The sequence below is a fragment of the Glycine soja genome, chromosome 14 (assembly GCF_004193775.1).
Source record: "Glycine soja cultivar W05 chromosome 14, ASM419377v2, whole genome shotgun sequence".
In the NCBI taxonomy this organism is placed as follows: Eukaryota; Viridiplantae; Streptophyta; class Magnoliopsida; order Fabales; family Fabaceae; genus Glycine; species Glycine soja.
In genome coordinates, this window is record NC_041015.1 from 25,199,324 (window position 1) to 25,213,130 (window position 13,807).

Sequence of the window (13,807 nt, forward strand, 5' to 3'; positions counted from 1 at the left end):
GTGCATAATCTTTTCCCCCGATTCTAATTCTTATGAATCCCCAATTATCATCAATTACCAATATTCCCCTAAGTCAATTATTAGCTTTTGGTCTTGGTCTAATAACACTCCTTGGCCTAAATCAATATTCAATTTATTGTAAAAATATTAATTTAGGGCAAGGGATTGAGTTCTTAAATCAAAGGGATGATTAATTAATTAATCTACTAGGGGTTCACACAACCAATTTAATTATCGACATACAATTAATTAAGATTTAGAGTGATCAATTCTAAAATAGCAATTAAGAACAAAGAAGAAATCTAATGATTGAATAACATCAAGAACTTTATTAGCATCCGAAAAAGGGTACACGGGTATAGCTACATCATAATCCTAGACCAATGGGGACTATCTGCTCATTGTTATAGCAAAACTAGGAAACCCAAAAGGAAAGATAAAAATAATAAAAGAGGAAGAAATTGTACATGACTCGACTCCTGTTGTGATCTCCATGCTCCCTCGTAGCCAAAGACACTCTCACGACTCTCTTTTGCCTTCAAAATTTCATAAAAAAGGAAAAGATTAAAATTTTACCTTCAAAACTCACTATAAGGCCCAACTTAAGTGATTGATAGCACAGATGGACCACAACCTTGATCAGGTCACCACGGTTGTGGTAAAAAGCATATAGAAATTTGATGTTCAGTCGTGGTGAGACGACCACGACCGTGGTCAGGTGACCATGATCATGGTGAAAAGTTCATAGACGCTGATTTGTAGGCCGTGGTCGAAAAACCATGGTAGATGTGGTAGATATTTCTTTAAAAACTACATGTTTTCTAACTCTTTTGCACTCTAGAGCTCTTGGACACACCTGTGTTATACAAACTAAAACTAAAACATGATTTGTGCCAATAAAATGAAATAATATGCATAAATGTGGCCCAAAAACTCATATAAAAATAATATCAATATTGGGTTTTCAGTAAGATATTGAGATTGGCCACCTCAACACCTTGTGCAATGTGAATGGGACATTGTGGTAAGCAAAAATGAAGATTAAGAGAAATCACTCTTGAATTCCTTGGTTTTATGCATGTCTTAGGAAAAATAAGCGTATATCCTTATGCGTGAAATATATATGTATAATTACTTTCAACTTCTTGGTTCTTACATGTTTTAATATAGGATGTTTTAGTGCATTTATTTTTTGGTTTATGTGATGACACTTAAGTGGGAATGTTGTTGTGCTTAGTGTGGTTTATTCTTGATTGTTGTTTTATAGGAACAAGTTATTTTAATTGTTTTTTTCTTAATGGGATGGGTTAATAGACAACCCCATGACGACCAACTTTATGAAAACTAAGAAATAAAAAAATACAACTCTTATAACCAAAAAATGCATCAGAGATAAAAGCTAGAACATGTTCAAAAACCTAAACATTAACATCTAAGGATGTTGGATCAAGCGCTTACCATTAGGCCAAAAGATATAGCTGATAGTCAGGGCACAACTCTTTCTACTTAAGAGGGTAGCAACCCAAGTGCCATGAGTCGACTGTGACTTAACCCACCTGGTCCTTCGCCACAATTGATGCCACGGCCCGACAAACAATCTCCCTCCTAACAATTTCCCCATTGGGAATCGAAGTCATGACCTTGGTTCTGATACCAGTTGTTGGATCGAGAACTTACCATTAGGCTAAAGGTTATAGTTGGTAGTCAGGGCACAACTCCTTTTACTTAAGATTATAACAACCCTAGCATTGCTAAGTTTGGTTGCGTCCAAGTCATATTGGACTATACCAAAAAATTAAATCCGTAAGGGTTTCATGTTAAAAAAGTATAAATTTTATGTGTTAACCTTTCATGTTTAAGCTACAGGTTTATCGATCTCCATGAGATAAAAGCAAATGAGAAGAAAGGCTCTAGACAATAGCTAAAGTATCAGTTATTGGAAGATATTGCCTCAACATTCGGTCCTAAGAAGACTAGTGCTTAAGCACTTGGCTCATAGTACAAAGGCAATGGAACAGTTATTCAATCCTTAAGTACTAAAAGTAATCATCAAAAAGTGACGTCCATAGGTTTAGTAAGCATTTTGTGCCATAGCGCACAAAAAGGTAGTTTTAAATTGCCTTGTCTTGACATTCTTAATTCTTTTTTTATGTTGTTAACATTATATCTGATTTGTAAGCTGAAAGTCTGCTTTGAGGACATGGTGACATTGGCAAGTTGTACTTTTCTGAAGATACATTGCAGAAGATGTTTATGGTCCCTACACTCTCTTTCTTTACATAGTAATGTGCTTCGTGTAAAGCTCTCAAGCTATTAGACAATGACTAATTGGGATCTCTTAATGGATCAAAGCTCTTATGTCTGTATAAAGTTGTAAGATGTTTGTGATAAAGGTGTCAAATCACTAGAGAATCATCTAAGTTAAAACTAATAAAGTGTTGTAATGCTGTCAATTTAGTTGGACAAAAGAAACTTGAGCAAATTGAGTGAACCTTACATTTTATATCAAACATCTATTGTTCATGAAAGCCAAGAGTGGTTTCATGACAAAAAATACTTGGGTCTTAATCTCAGGGAGAGATTACGGGTAGTGCCAGGAGTGGCCTAGAGAGTATTCATTTGAGCTACAAGTTGCATAGAAAATACATTGTTGTAAACAAAGATTTGATTAGTGGAACCCTTCAAGTTTTGAAAGAGAACTGGATGTAGCCAAAGAGTTCGGGTGAATAAGAATAAAACCTTTGTGTTTTCTTTTCTGTTTCTATATAACTAGTTCTTTTTTATAGTTTACTTCTACACTATTGTGTCCAAATTTTGTGAACTAGTTTTTAAGTACAAAGTGATTTTGAACCCATTGGATGAAACCTATCGTCCATTGATATTTTTTTGAGAAAAGTTTTTATTCATCACACTATTCAACCCCCCCCCCCCCCTTCTAGTGTATTTCAGGTACTTCAATTGATATTAGAGCTTGACCTTTGGGTAGAGCTCTTCATATAGTAGAGGAAAGGTTCCTGAAATGATGGAAGAAGGATTTGCTATAAACAAGCCTCTCATGTTCAAGGGAGCCAACTATGACTATTAGAAGGAAATAATGATTGCCTTTTCTGAGTTCACTCACATTGATATGTGGGATGTTGTAGAAAAAGACAATCATATTGCTCTAGATGTTGAGAAGAAGGAGATCTCCAGGGACAAATGGATGAATGATCATAAATCCATATTTCTTCTCAACTCATGCGCAAGAAATGCCCTATCGTGTGTTTTATCACAAGTAGAATATTCCAAGGTTCACAGCTTCAGAAGTGTTAAACATATGTGGGACACCTTAGCCATTACCTACGAAGGGTCTTTTGAGGTGAAACATAACAAGTTGAGCCTTCTGACACGTAAGAACTCTTTAGTAGATATCCAAACCATGTTTGAACGCTTCAAAACTATTTTGAACGAGCTTGGCTCTCTAAGTAAACATTATGATAATTATGATCACATTGATAAAATCTTATGAAGTTTATCTAAGAAGTGGAGACCATATGTTATAGCTTTAAGAGCCATCAAGAATATTGATTCAATGACTCTTGAAGAGCTCGTCAGGATTCTTAAACTCCATGAGCAAGAGCTTTCTCAAGATGAAGGATCAAAGAAAGGGAATTCGCTAGCCCTTACAGTTCAAAGACCAAAACGTAACTTTGCATTCAAAGATTCATAGTCCAAGGCCCTTGTTGTTAATGATGTTTCAAAAGAAGAATCTGATGATGATGAATCTAATGAAGAAGTTAGCAAGCTAAGTCTGATCACAAAAAAGATAAGAAAGATTTGTAAAAACAAGAACTCCTCCAGGTTCAACAATTGGTCCAAAAAGACCATTCAACAAGAAGGAGAAAAGTCCAGCCATATGCTATGAGAGAAAGAAGCCAGGACACTTCAAGTTGGAATTTATTGACCTTGAAAAGTCAAATGATTAGAGGAATTATTCTTCAAGTCCAAAAAGAAGAGTCTTATGAGCACTTGGGAGGACCTGGATGATTCATTGTCTGATAAGGATAGTAAGGAGAAGCCAACATATACCTGATGGCTGATGCATCCACTAGTAAAGATGAACCAACACTGTATGCAAGTTCAAATGTTGAGGATCTTCAGCTTGATGACACTGTCAACTCTGATGGTGAAGAGGTAATATTTGAATCTAGAGAAGATTCAATTAAAGGGTACAATCACTTATGTTTTCCATTTCTCGTGTCTTTAAAGATTATAGAAAACTAAATAAACATTTTCAACAACTTGAAAGAAAGCTTGGAGATCTCAAGAAAATTCATCAAGCTCATTTAGTTGATTTTGTCTTGAAAACCACTTCACCTGGTGATGTACAAGACACCTTTATTTGTCAGGAGGTCAAGGAATTACTAGACGAAAAGGTATCTAGTGGATGAAATATTAAGGATTTTCAAGACTTGGAAGAAAGGGTGAAATCCTTAACCACAACTCTTGAATATTCAGAAGAAGAATGTAAGGAAATGCTTAAACAAAAGCTCTTACTACAAAAAGAATGTGCCCTTGCTAATAACGAGCTTGATAAGCTGTAAAAGAAGAACTCAAATCTCTGGACTAAATATCAGCATTATAAAAAGGTTTCTTCTAATTTAAACTATAAGCTTAAAGGACCTGAGGTCTTGAAGAAACTACCTTCTGAGATTGAAAAACTCTATAAAGAGATAGAAACCTTGAGAGATAACTTAGGAAAATTTGTTGGTGGTCATCAAGACCTTAGTAAAATTATTAAGGTGCAAAGAAACCCTAAGGAAAAATTTGGCCATGGTTTCAAAGGAAAAAAGGTTGTACATGGTGAAGAAGTCATTGTTTTCTATTTTTGTGGAAAAGTGGGTCATGAGACTTATAAGTGCAAAGACCTCCCTGAAAAGGGAAACCCATTAAAGGGTTCATCCAGTGCTTACCATCACCCGCAAGCTAACAAGGAAAAAGGATCCAAAAAGATTTGGGTACCTAAGAATAAAATAATTCTTATTGCATATCTCCTTGATGGGAGGAAAGAAACATTAGTCATGGAACCTGAATAGTGACTACTCACGAAATATGACAGATGAAAAGTCTACATTCCAATCCCTAAGCCTTATGTCTGGTGGGGTGGTAACTTTCAGAGGGAATATAGAAGGTCTAATAACTGGTGTAGGTAAGATCTATATTCCTTTTTATCCTTCTATTGATAATGTTTTACTTGTAAAAAGGTTGAATCATAATTTGCTAAGCATAAGTCAATTATGCGACTATGGATATAATGTCACCTTTAACAAGGATATGTGTATTGTCCAAAACAAGGACAACTCTTCACTCTTCTCTGCTAAGAGACAAGGAAATCTTTATAAGATTAAACTTACTAATCTGTCAAGTCAAAATGTGTCATGCTTACTCTCAATCAAAGAGCACCACTTGGTATGGAACGAGAAGCTTAGACATACTAACTTGAGGTTAATCTTAAAGCTTCAAAAGCATAGCCTCATAAGAGGACTTCCAAAGCCATCGTATCAAGATGATTCTCTTTGTGAAGCTTTCCAGAAAAGAGAAACAAGTAAAAAGTTCTTTTAAAGTAAAAAATGTTGTTTCCATTTCTAGGCCCAAAAACCTCCTACACCTTAACCTGTTTGGACCAAACTGGACTACATCCCTTTCTGGACATAGATATGGTCTTGTCATAGTGGACAATTACACTAGATGGACATAGGTCAGGCTCTTAACCCACTAGGATGAGTTTTTTGTTACCTTCTATAAATTCTACAAAAAGATTCAAAATGAAAAGGTATTTGTATCTCTTCAATCAGAAGTGATCATAAGAGACAATTTGAAAATGATCTTTTTGAAAAGTTCTATGAAGAGAATAGTATTCATCACAATTTTTCTACTCCAAGAACACCACAACAAAATGGAGTTGTTGAAAGGAAAAATAGATCTCTTCAAGAAATGACTAGGACCATGCTTAACGACTACTTAACCCCCAAACACTTATGGGTTGAAGCAGTAAACGTTGCTTGTTGTTTACAAAATATAATTTATATTAGGCCAATCTTAAAGAAGACTCACTATGAATTGTGGAAGGGACGCAAGCCCAACATTTATCGTTTCCACCCATTTTGATGTCAGTGTTTCATTCTAAACACCAAGGATAGCCTTGAAAAGTTTGACTCCAAATGTGATTTTGGAATCTTAATTGGATACTCTGAATTTTCCAATGCATATAGAGTGTATAATTCTAGAATCTTGATTGTGGAGACCAATCATGTGAGGTCTAATGGCAATACACTTGACACTATAATGTTTAAGCTGGATGAGTCCTTTGTAGAGATGAAGATAGAGGATATTGTTAAGTAGGCTGATGCGTTTAGTCAAAACCAACTTGTGTCTAACTCACCAGTGGACGATCAACCTTAAGAGGTTAGAGAACCAATTGAATGCTTGCTAAGGGAACAACTGTACAAAATGGGGGCTGCCCACACTTCCCAATGCTTCGCCTCCCTGACCTACCATATCCGAGGTTGGACGATTTACTTGATTGAAGCCAAATGGGTGAGTCGGGTCCACCTCTGTGGCGGTACTTGCGGCAACAACTGTAGCCATATTGACCTCCATCATCTTTCTCATACTCATCATGGCCTCCATCATTGTGGTCATCTGCTCTTTCATGGTCTCCATGTTGGACTTCATCTGCTCTTGCACCTCCTTTATTTCACTTATTACTCTAACTCTGGCATGCGTTCGGTAAGGGCATTGTAAAGTGTGTTCTTTTCTTTTGATTACAATGATTACGATTATGATTTCAAGGAAAGAATGCAATGAGCAATGGAACCAATGTGAAAATAAAAATAAGCATGGATGTATGTAAATGATACATTGTTGAAGCATTGCAAGTTTTACATAGGACATTCAATAGAACATAGGGTTGAATCAATTTAGATTTTCATTAAAACAACATTTTTCATTACATCTTGTTAGAGTCAAAGTGCAACTTGAAATAAAACATGGACATCAGTCCCTAATTTTTGTAAATCATTTAGCTCAATCATGAGTTGGCAGTAGCCAAAGAAGCTATGTAAACTCGATCCATCTTCTGCCCCAACTTTTTCAAGTGGGTTACTTCCATACTTGACCTTGACTTGATGAAAACCTTTTCTTAAAAACATGTGCTTGGTTCAATCCCATAATCCAAGGAATACAAATTTTGATTGTCAATACATTGATAACCTATCATAGAGATGAATGATTAGGGCATACTTATGCTACACATGACAAATGTAATTATGAGATCGACATGAGACGCCCGAAGAACTATTCTTTCCTTGCTAACAATACATTAGGTACAATCGCAACCTACCCTTCGGCGGGAGGGCGAGCGAGACTCAAGGGTGCATCTTCTAAGAAAGGAAAACACGCAGGAGTCACCACCAACGTTTATTCGAGGAAATGTTAGAAAAACCAAAAAGGGTCTGCGAATTTGAAGAATAAAGGTTCGGGAGTTGTTTACGTTTGGAGAAGGTATTAGCATCCCACGTATCTATCACAAGGGACGACAACCTTTAATCAAGTGTGCAAAATCATGTCTTCAATATTTATTTTATTTTCCCTTTTTTATGTTTTTTTTTTACTTTTTGGGGTCGACAAGAGCGTGGCCCTTGCTTCTACGTATCCTCAAGTGTGATGAGAAACTCAAACCTACGTAGTTCTTAAAAGCAAGAAAGTTACGCGAAGGATTGATTTTAAACTTTTGAAAGGTTCATTTTAACTGATAAAACTAAAAGAGACCATTAAGGCGTTGGACCTTGAATGGATTCAAGCGATTATTATGGATAAAAAGCTTGGTTATGTGTTGATTTTAACTTTGGTTTCAGTTATCTATTTTCAAACTCATTAAAAGATGACTTGCGAAGTAAATGATCGGTTTAAACTTTATTTTACATTGATAAACCTAGATTACAACACAAACAATCAGTTGAAATTTTATTTTACAATGATAAAGTGAGATTACGGCATAAACAATCAGTGAAACTCGTTTTACAATGATAAAGTGAGATTAGACACAGATGATCGATCGAAACTCACTTTAGAGAAAGAAATGAGATCACAGATGGTAGAGGAATGAAGATGAAGATGTACAAAGCAACAAATAAGACCCCTAAGGGTGAATAGAGTGAATTCAAAACTTCAAAATAAAAATTAACCGGTCGATGAACGAAGAATGGACGAAAAACAATGTAGGAATTGGTCACAAGTGCGATTCGGAAGCGCCTCAACCTTGTTTTTCTTCTTCTTTCTCCTTCTTCTCCATAATTTCACTAAATCTTTCAATGTTTGAAAGTATGAACCATTACTTCAGCCCCCTCATGCCTATTTATAGGAAATGAGGGGAGCAGGTTGAACAGCAGCTCGCCCAGGCAAGCTAGTTACTTCACTCCTAAGTTTTCTAGGGGCCCAAGCAAGCCAGAGGCTAGCCTGGGCAAGCCAAGGGTTTGAAAAAGCCTCAAAATGACCCATTTTCCCCCCTTTTGGGTATTTTTTTTATTATCTTATGAAACATTGAAAAACCTTATGGATTGTGCGGTAATTGGTGTTAAGCAGCTCAATTCGGCCAATAAGAACCAAAATGTTAGCAAATGATCATCCCCAGACGAAATTAGGGTCTGATAGGTACCATGTTCATGTGATTTTTAATTATTTTTTAAAAGAAATGAGTGTATAATCCCAACATGGTTCGTTTGTAGCTATCATCATGGTACCGAACACATGTAACTAAGAATGTGGTGTAAGCTTTCATGCTTCATTGTGACTTTCTCTTTTTTTTCTTTTTTTTTGTTTTGTTTTTTTGCATAGAAAAATGCAAGGCATGAGAAACTAGGTGTCAGGATCATGCATGAGTGAACATAACATGCGAACAATGAAAATAAAATATATGAAATTGGCATAACGAAAACATGTTAAATGAAGATGTAATGACTTATGCAAATGCAATGCATGAATATGATAAATGATAAATGCAAGAATGATATGTCCATTATGATTCCATGAAGAGATGCATGATGCAATCAAGGAACAAGCCAGAGTGAGTTTGCTTTGTGCCCTTAATTCAGGAACCAAATGGAAATGATCCAAAAGTTTGCTATCTAGTGACAACTCCCAAGGGCGGTTTCATGTAACTTTAATGGCTTCTAGAGATATCATCCTCCCAGGTAACAACATTGTGGCAGTAGGGGCTAACAACGACAATGCCTTACCAAAAGTGGAAAACTCTAGATGAGGCTTCACTGTCATCAAGCGAGTAAGAGACTCAGCATGACCACATATCGACCTCGTCTCCCAATGTCTCACATAGACCCGGGTATAAAGCCTAACATCTCAACATGTGTGCAAAAGTGTAAGTGCCATGTGTGCATAGAGCAATCTAAGAATTACCCCACCCTACTTGTCAAGCAAATAGACAACTCTTAGGTAGATGCAATAAGTACGTCACATGTTGTCTACCACAAGATTCAAAGGCACAAAAATATTCCTAATTACAAACGTAACAGATAGACAGATACACACCAAAAGACAATAACATAGCAAAGGTTATACACAAATATGAACAAAAAAGATAAAAGGTGAGATAAATAATGAAGAAGTCACGATAAAATTGCACATTGATTGAATAACTTAACTCTCTAACAAGTCCCTAGTGGAGTCGTCATCTATCGCAACCTACCTTACGACGGGAGGGTGAGGCGAAAGCAAAAGAAACATCTTCCAAAAAGTAAAATGCATAGGAGTTGCCACCAAAGTTTATTTAAGGAAAACATCGAGAAAAATCAAAAGAGGTCTGCGAATTTTGAAAACAAGGGTTTGGGTGTTGTTTACGCATAGGGAAAGTATTAGCACCCCACATGCTCATCACAAGGGAGGAAAGCCTTTAATCGAGTGTGCACAACGTGACTTCAAAATTATTTACTTTTCCCTTTTTTATATTTTTCTTTATTTGTTTTTGGGTCAACAAGGGGTTGTCCTTGCTCCTACGTATCCTCAGGTGCAATGAGGAATTCAGACCTACGTAGTTCTTTAAAGTGAGAAAGTTTGTGTGTTGAATTGGTTTTATGATTTTTAAAGATTCATTTTAACTAAAAACAAAAAAAGTTCGTTAAGGTGTTGGATCTTTGTCAAAACCTACCCTTCGGCGGGGGTGTAAAAATGCCATAATTAATAGGCCAAAGCGTTTGTCTCCAAGGGAGAAAATGAGCAGAGTCGCCACTAACATTTATTTGAGAAAAACACTAGAAAAACCAAAAAGGCAAAGGTCTGCGGATTTTAAAAATGAGGGTTTGGGAGATTTTACGCGCGGGGAAGGTATTAGCACCCCACGCGCCCGTCATAAAGGACAACAACCTTTAATCAAGTGTGCAAAACATAACTTCAAAATTGTGTATTTTCCCTTTTTATATTTCTTATTTTTTTTTTGGGTCGACAAGGGGACCACCCTTGCTCCTACGTAGCCTCAGGTACGATGAAGAATTCAGACCTACGTAGTTCTTAAGTCTGAATGTTTGTTGTGTTACATTATTTTTATGTTTTTGGAAAGATTGATTTTAATTACGAACAAAAGTTGTTTAAGGTATTGGACCTTGAAATGATGCTTTAAACTTTGAAAAGCGGAGAGAGTCGTTGGACCTTGAAACAATCTTCTCAAGTTTGAGAAGTAGAGAGAATCGTTAAGGCGTTGGACCTTGAAACGATCTTCTCAAGTTTGAAAAATGGAGAGAATCGTTAAGGTGTTGGACCTTGAAATGATCTCAAGTGATTTTAATGAAGAGAAAATTTGTCATATGTTGATTTCATCTTGGTTTTATTCATTAACTTCCAATCTCTTTAAAAAGATTATTTACGACATTAACGATCGGTTGAAACTTACTTTACAAGAAGAAAAGTGATTACTGATGATAGAAGAAGCAAATGAAGATGCACAAAATAAGAAAAAGGACCCCTAAGGGTGCATAGATCGCATTCAAATCCTTAAGACAAAAACTAACCGAATGACGAACAAAGAATGAACAAAGAACGAGGTGGAAATTAATCACGGTCGTGATTCAGTACCGCTTTGGCTTTGTTTTCTCTTTTCTCTATCTTTTTTCTCTTAATTCCTTCACCTCTGGACCTCTGAACCTCCCTCTCAGCCCCTCTTCATGCTTATTTATAGCAAAACAAAGTATTTGGGGTCATGACAGCTTGCCCAGGTGAGCTGTTACTTCATCCTGAAGCAACCTTGCTCACTCAAGCGAGCTCGTTACTTCACCATGAAGTTATTTGGTGGCCCAGGCGAGCCATAGGCTAGCCTCGGCAAGCCAAGGTTCAAAAAAATCCTTAAAATGACCCTTTTGCCCTCCCCTTTGGGTATTTTTCGTATTCTTTTTCGAAATGTCGAGAAACCTTTTGGACTGCGCGGCAACTGGTGTCAAGCAACTCAATTCAGGTAGCAATAATCAAAATGTTAGCAAATGATAGTCCCTGGATGAAATTAGGGTATGACACTTGCTCTTTTTACTTATCTTTTATTGGAAATAAAAAAGAACTAAAGATAAGGACTCTAATTTTGTTCGAGCGACCTTGCTATTCAACCAGGCAACCAAGGAAGTGAAATCGAGAAAACATGAGAACATTTGAAGTTATTTTTTTTTAAAGCATGGAAACAGAGGATGTCGAGTCCTATGAAGCACAAACAAGGGCATTGAGTCCTATAAAAGACAATAGGCATTGAAGACATTGTCATCTTTTGAAAGCGTAAATGACTAAAGACATTGAAGTCTTTTGAAATGTAAATAAAGACATTGTCATCTTTGGAAAGCGTAAATGATTGAAGACATTGTTGTCTTTTGAAAGCGTAAATGACTGAAGACATTGAAGTCTTTTGAAATATAAATGAAGACATTGAAGTCTTTATAATGTAAAAAAGACTATGATAGTCTTTGACAGAAGATATTGAAGTCTTTGAAAAATTAAAGGAGCAAATGACCATGATTGTTTCTACAAGATAAAAGACCATGATAGTCTTTGAAAAGTAAAGGAGCATATGACCTCGAATTCCTCTGCAAGACAACAGACTATGATAGTCTTGGAAAAGTAAAGAAAAAGAAGATTGTGATAGTCTCGACAAAATAAAGGGCAAATGACATTGATAGTCTCTGCAAGATGAAAGAATCCGATAGTCTTTGAAAAGTAAAGAAGCAGATGACCTTGATAGTCTCTGCAAGACAAAAGACTTTGATAGTCTTTGAAAGCATAAATGACAGAGGACTTTGAGTCTTATGAAAGAAAGGTAGAGGACTTTGAGTTCTATGAAAGATAAAGGCAAGGGACTTTGATTCCTATGAAAGACAAAAGCGAGGACTTTGAGTCCTATGAAAGACAAAAGCGATAACTTTGAGTCCCATGAAAGGTAAAAGCAAGGAATTTTAGTCCTATGAAATAAGCCAATAGGTACTAGTACCAAGTGGCTCAACCTTATGAGAAAGCAAGAGTTTGACTCTTTGAGAAGGCCTCTCATCCTCAAAAGATAGGATATTAGATTTTGGAGACATGTATATATAGAGAAGTCTATCCACTTATGAATATGATTTTTGGGATGTAGATGCATGAAACCTTCATCTTGAAATGCTAGTAATGCAAAATGGTTTTGTACCATGAAAATTGTGTAATGCTCATGACATTCTTTCCTATTTTTTTATTTTGATTTTGATTGATTTTTTCTTTTGGTTTTCTTTTGTGGAAAACACGGATTGACCATCCCTTTCTGGAAGAAGTAATATTTCATGCAACCTCATTCTATTTTATTTTTTTTTGCAAATCTCTCTGGGGACTCCCTTAGAGTGTATGTTTTGTTTGATTTAGCCACTTGACAATTTTGGAGTGACAACAATTGAGCCAATCGACATTTAATCAATCAACTAAAATATTGATCCTAGGGTTTTCCCTTTTCCTTTTTTAAAAACCTCGATTATTCTGCACAACAAGAAAACACAAGGCTTCGGGATCGATCGTGTGCCCCATTGAAGGGTGGTAATGGATTGTCACACTTTGGTATGTGACCAAGTGAAACTTTCCTTATTTAAGGTCATAGAGTGATGCCAAAGGTCTGTCGATCCCACTGAAACTCAATGACATAGGCTGATCCTGAAAGAATTTATCTAGCGAAGGCTACCCTTGGATTCGAAAGGAATCCTAAGGAGTTTGCATGGGAGATTAATATTAGGTGTATCCCACTATCATAATTGTCTTTGGGCATTTTCCACAAGCTCCTAGTTGAATGAGTTTTCTTCCTAAATGTGCAAGGGTGAACCTTAGGTTTATATATATATATATATATTCAACAATCACAAGCATGTGTAGGTTCTATTTCAGAATCCCAACTTAAAAGCAAAATTAGTCATTCCTTGATCCACAAGGGCTTTATTGGGCTTGTAACGTGGTCAGGGATAAGGGGGCTATGAAAGAAAAGATTAGAGAGGCTCAAAGAGTGTTTGAGGGTTATATTAAGTAAGAACCTTGAGAGTCTTGCTTGTACTTTCTAGGTTGGGCTCTATTCCTTTTACCTTATCATTAATCCTTATTGCAATTTTTATCTCTTTCTTGTAAAATCTGGAGATCTTTGTCTCTTTTTTTTTCTTCACCCGCCTTTGGCGGTGTCATACCCTAATTTCATCCGAGGACCTTCATTTACTAATGTTTTGATTCTTGCTAGCCGAATTGAGCTAATTGACACCAGTGGTCACACAATCCGAAAGGT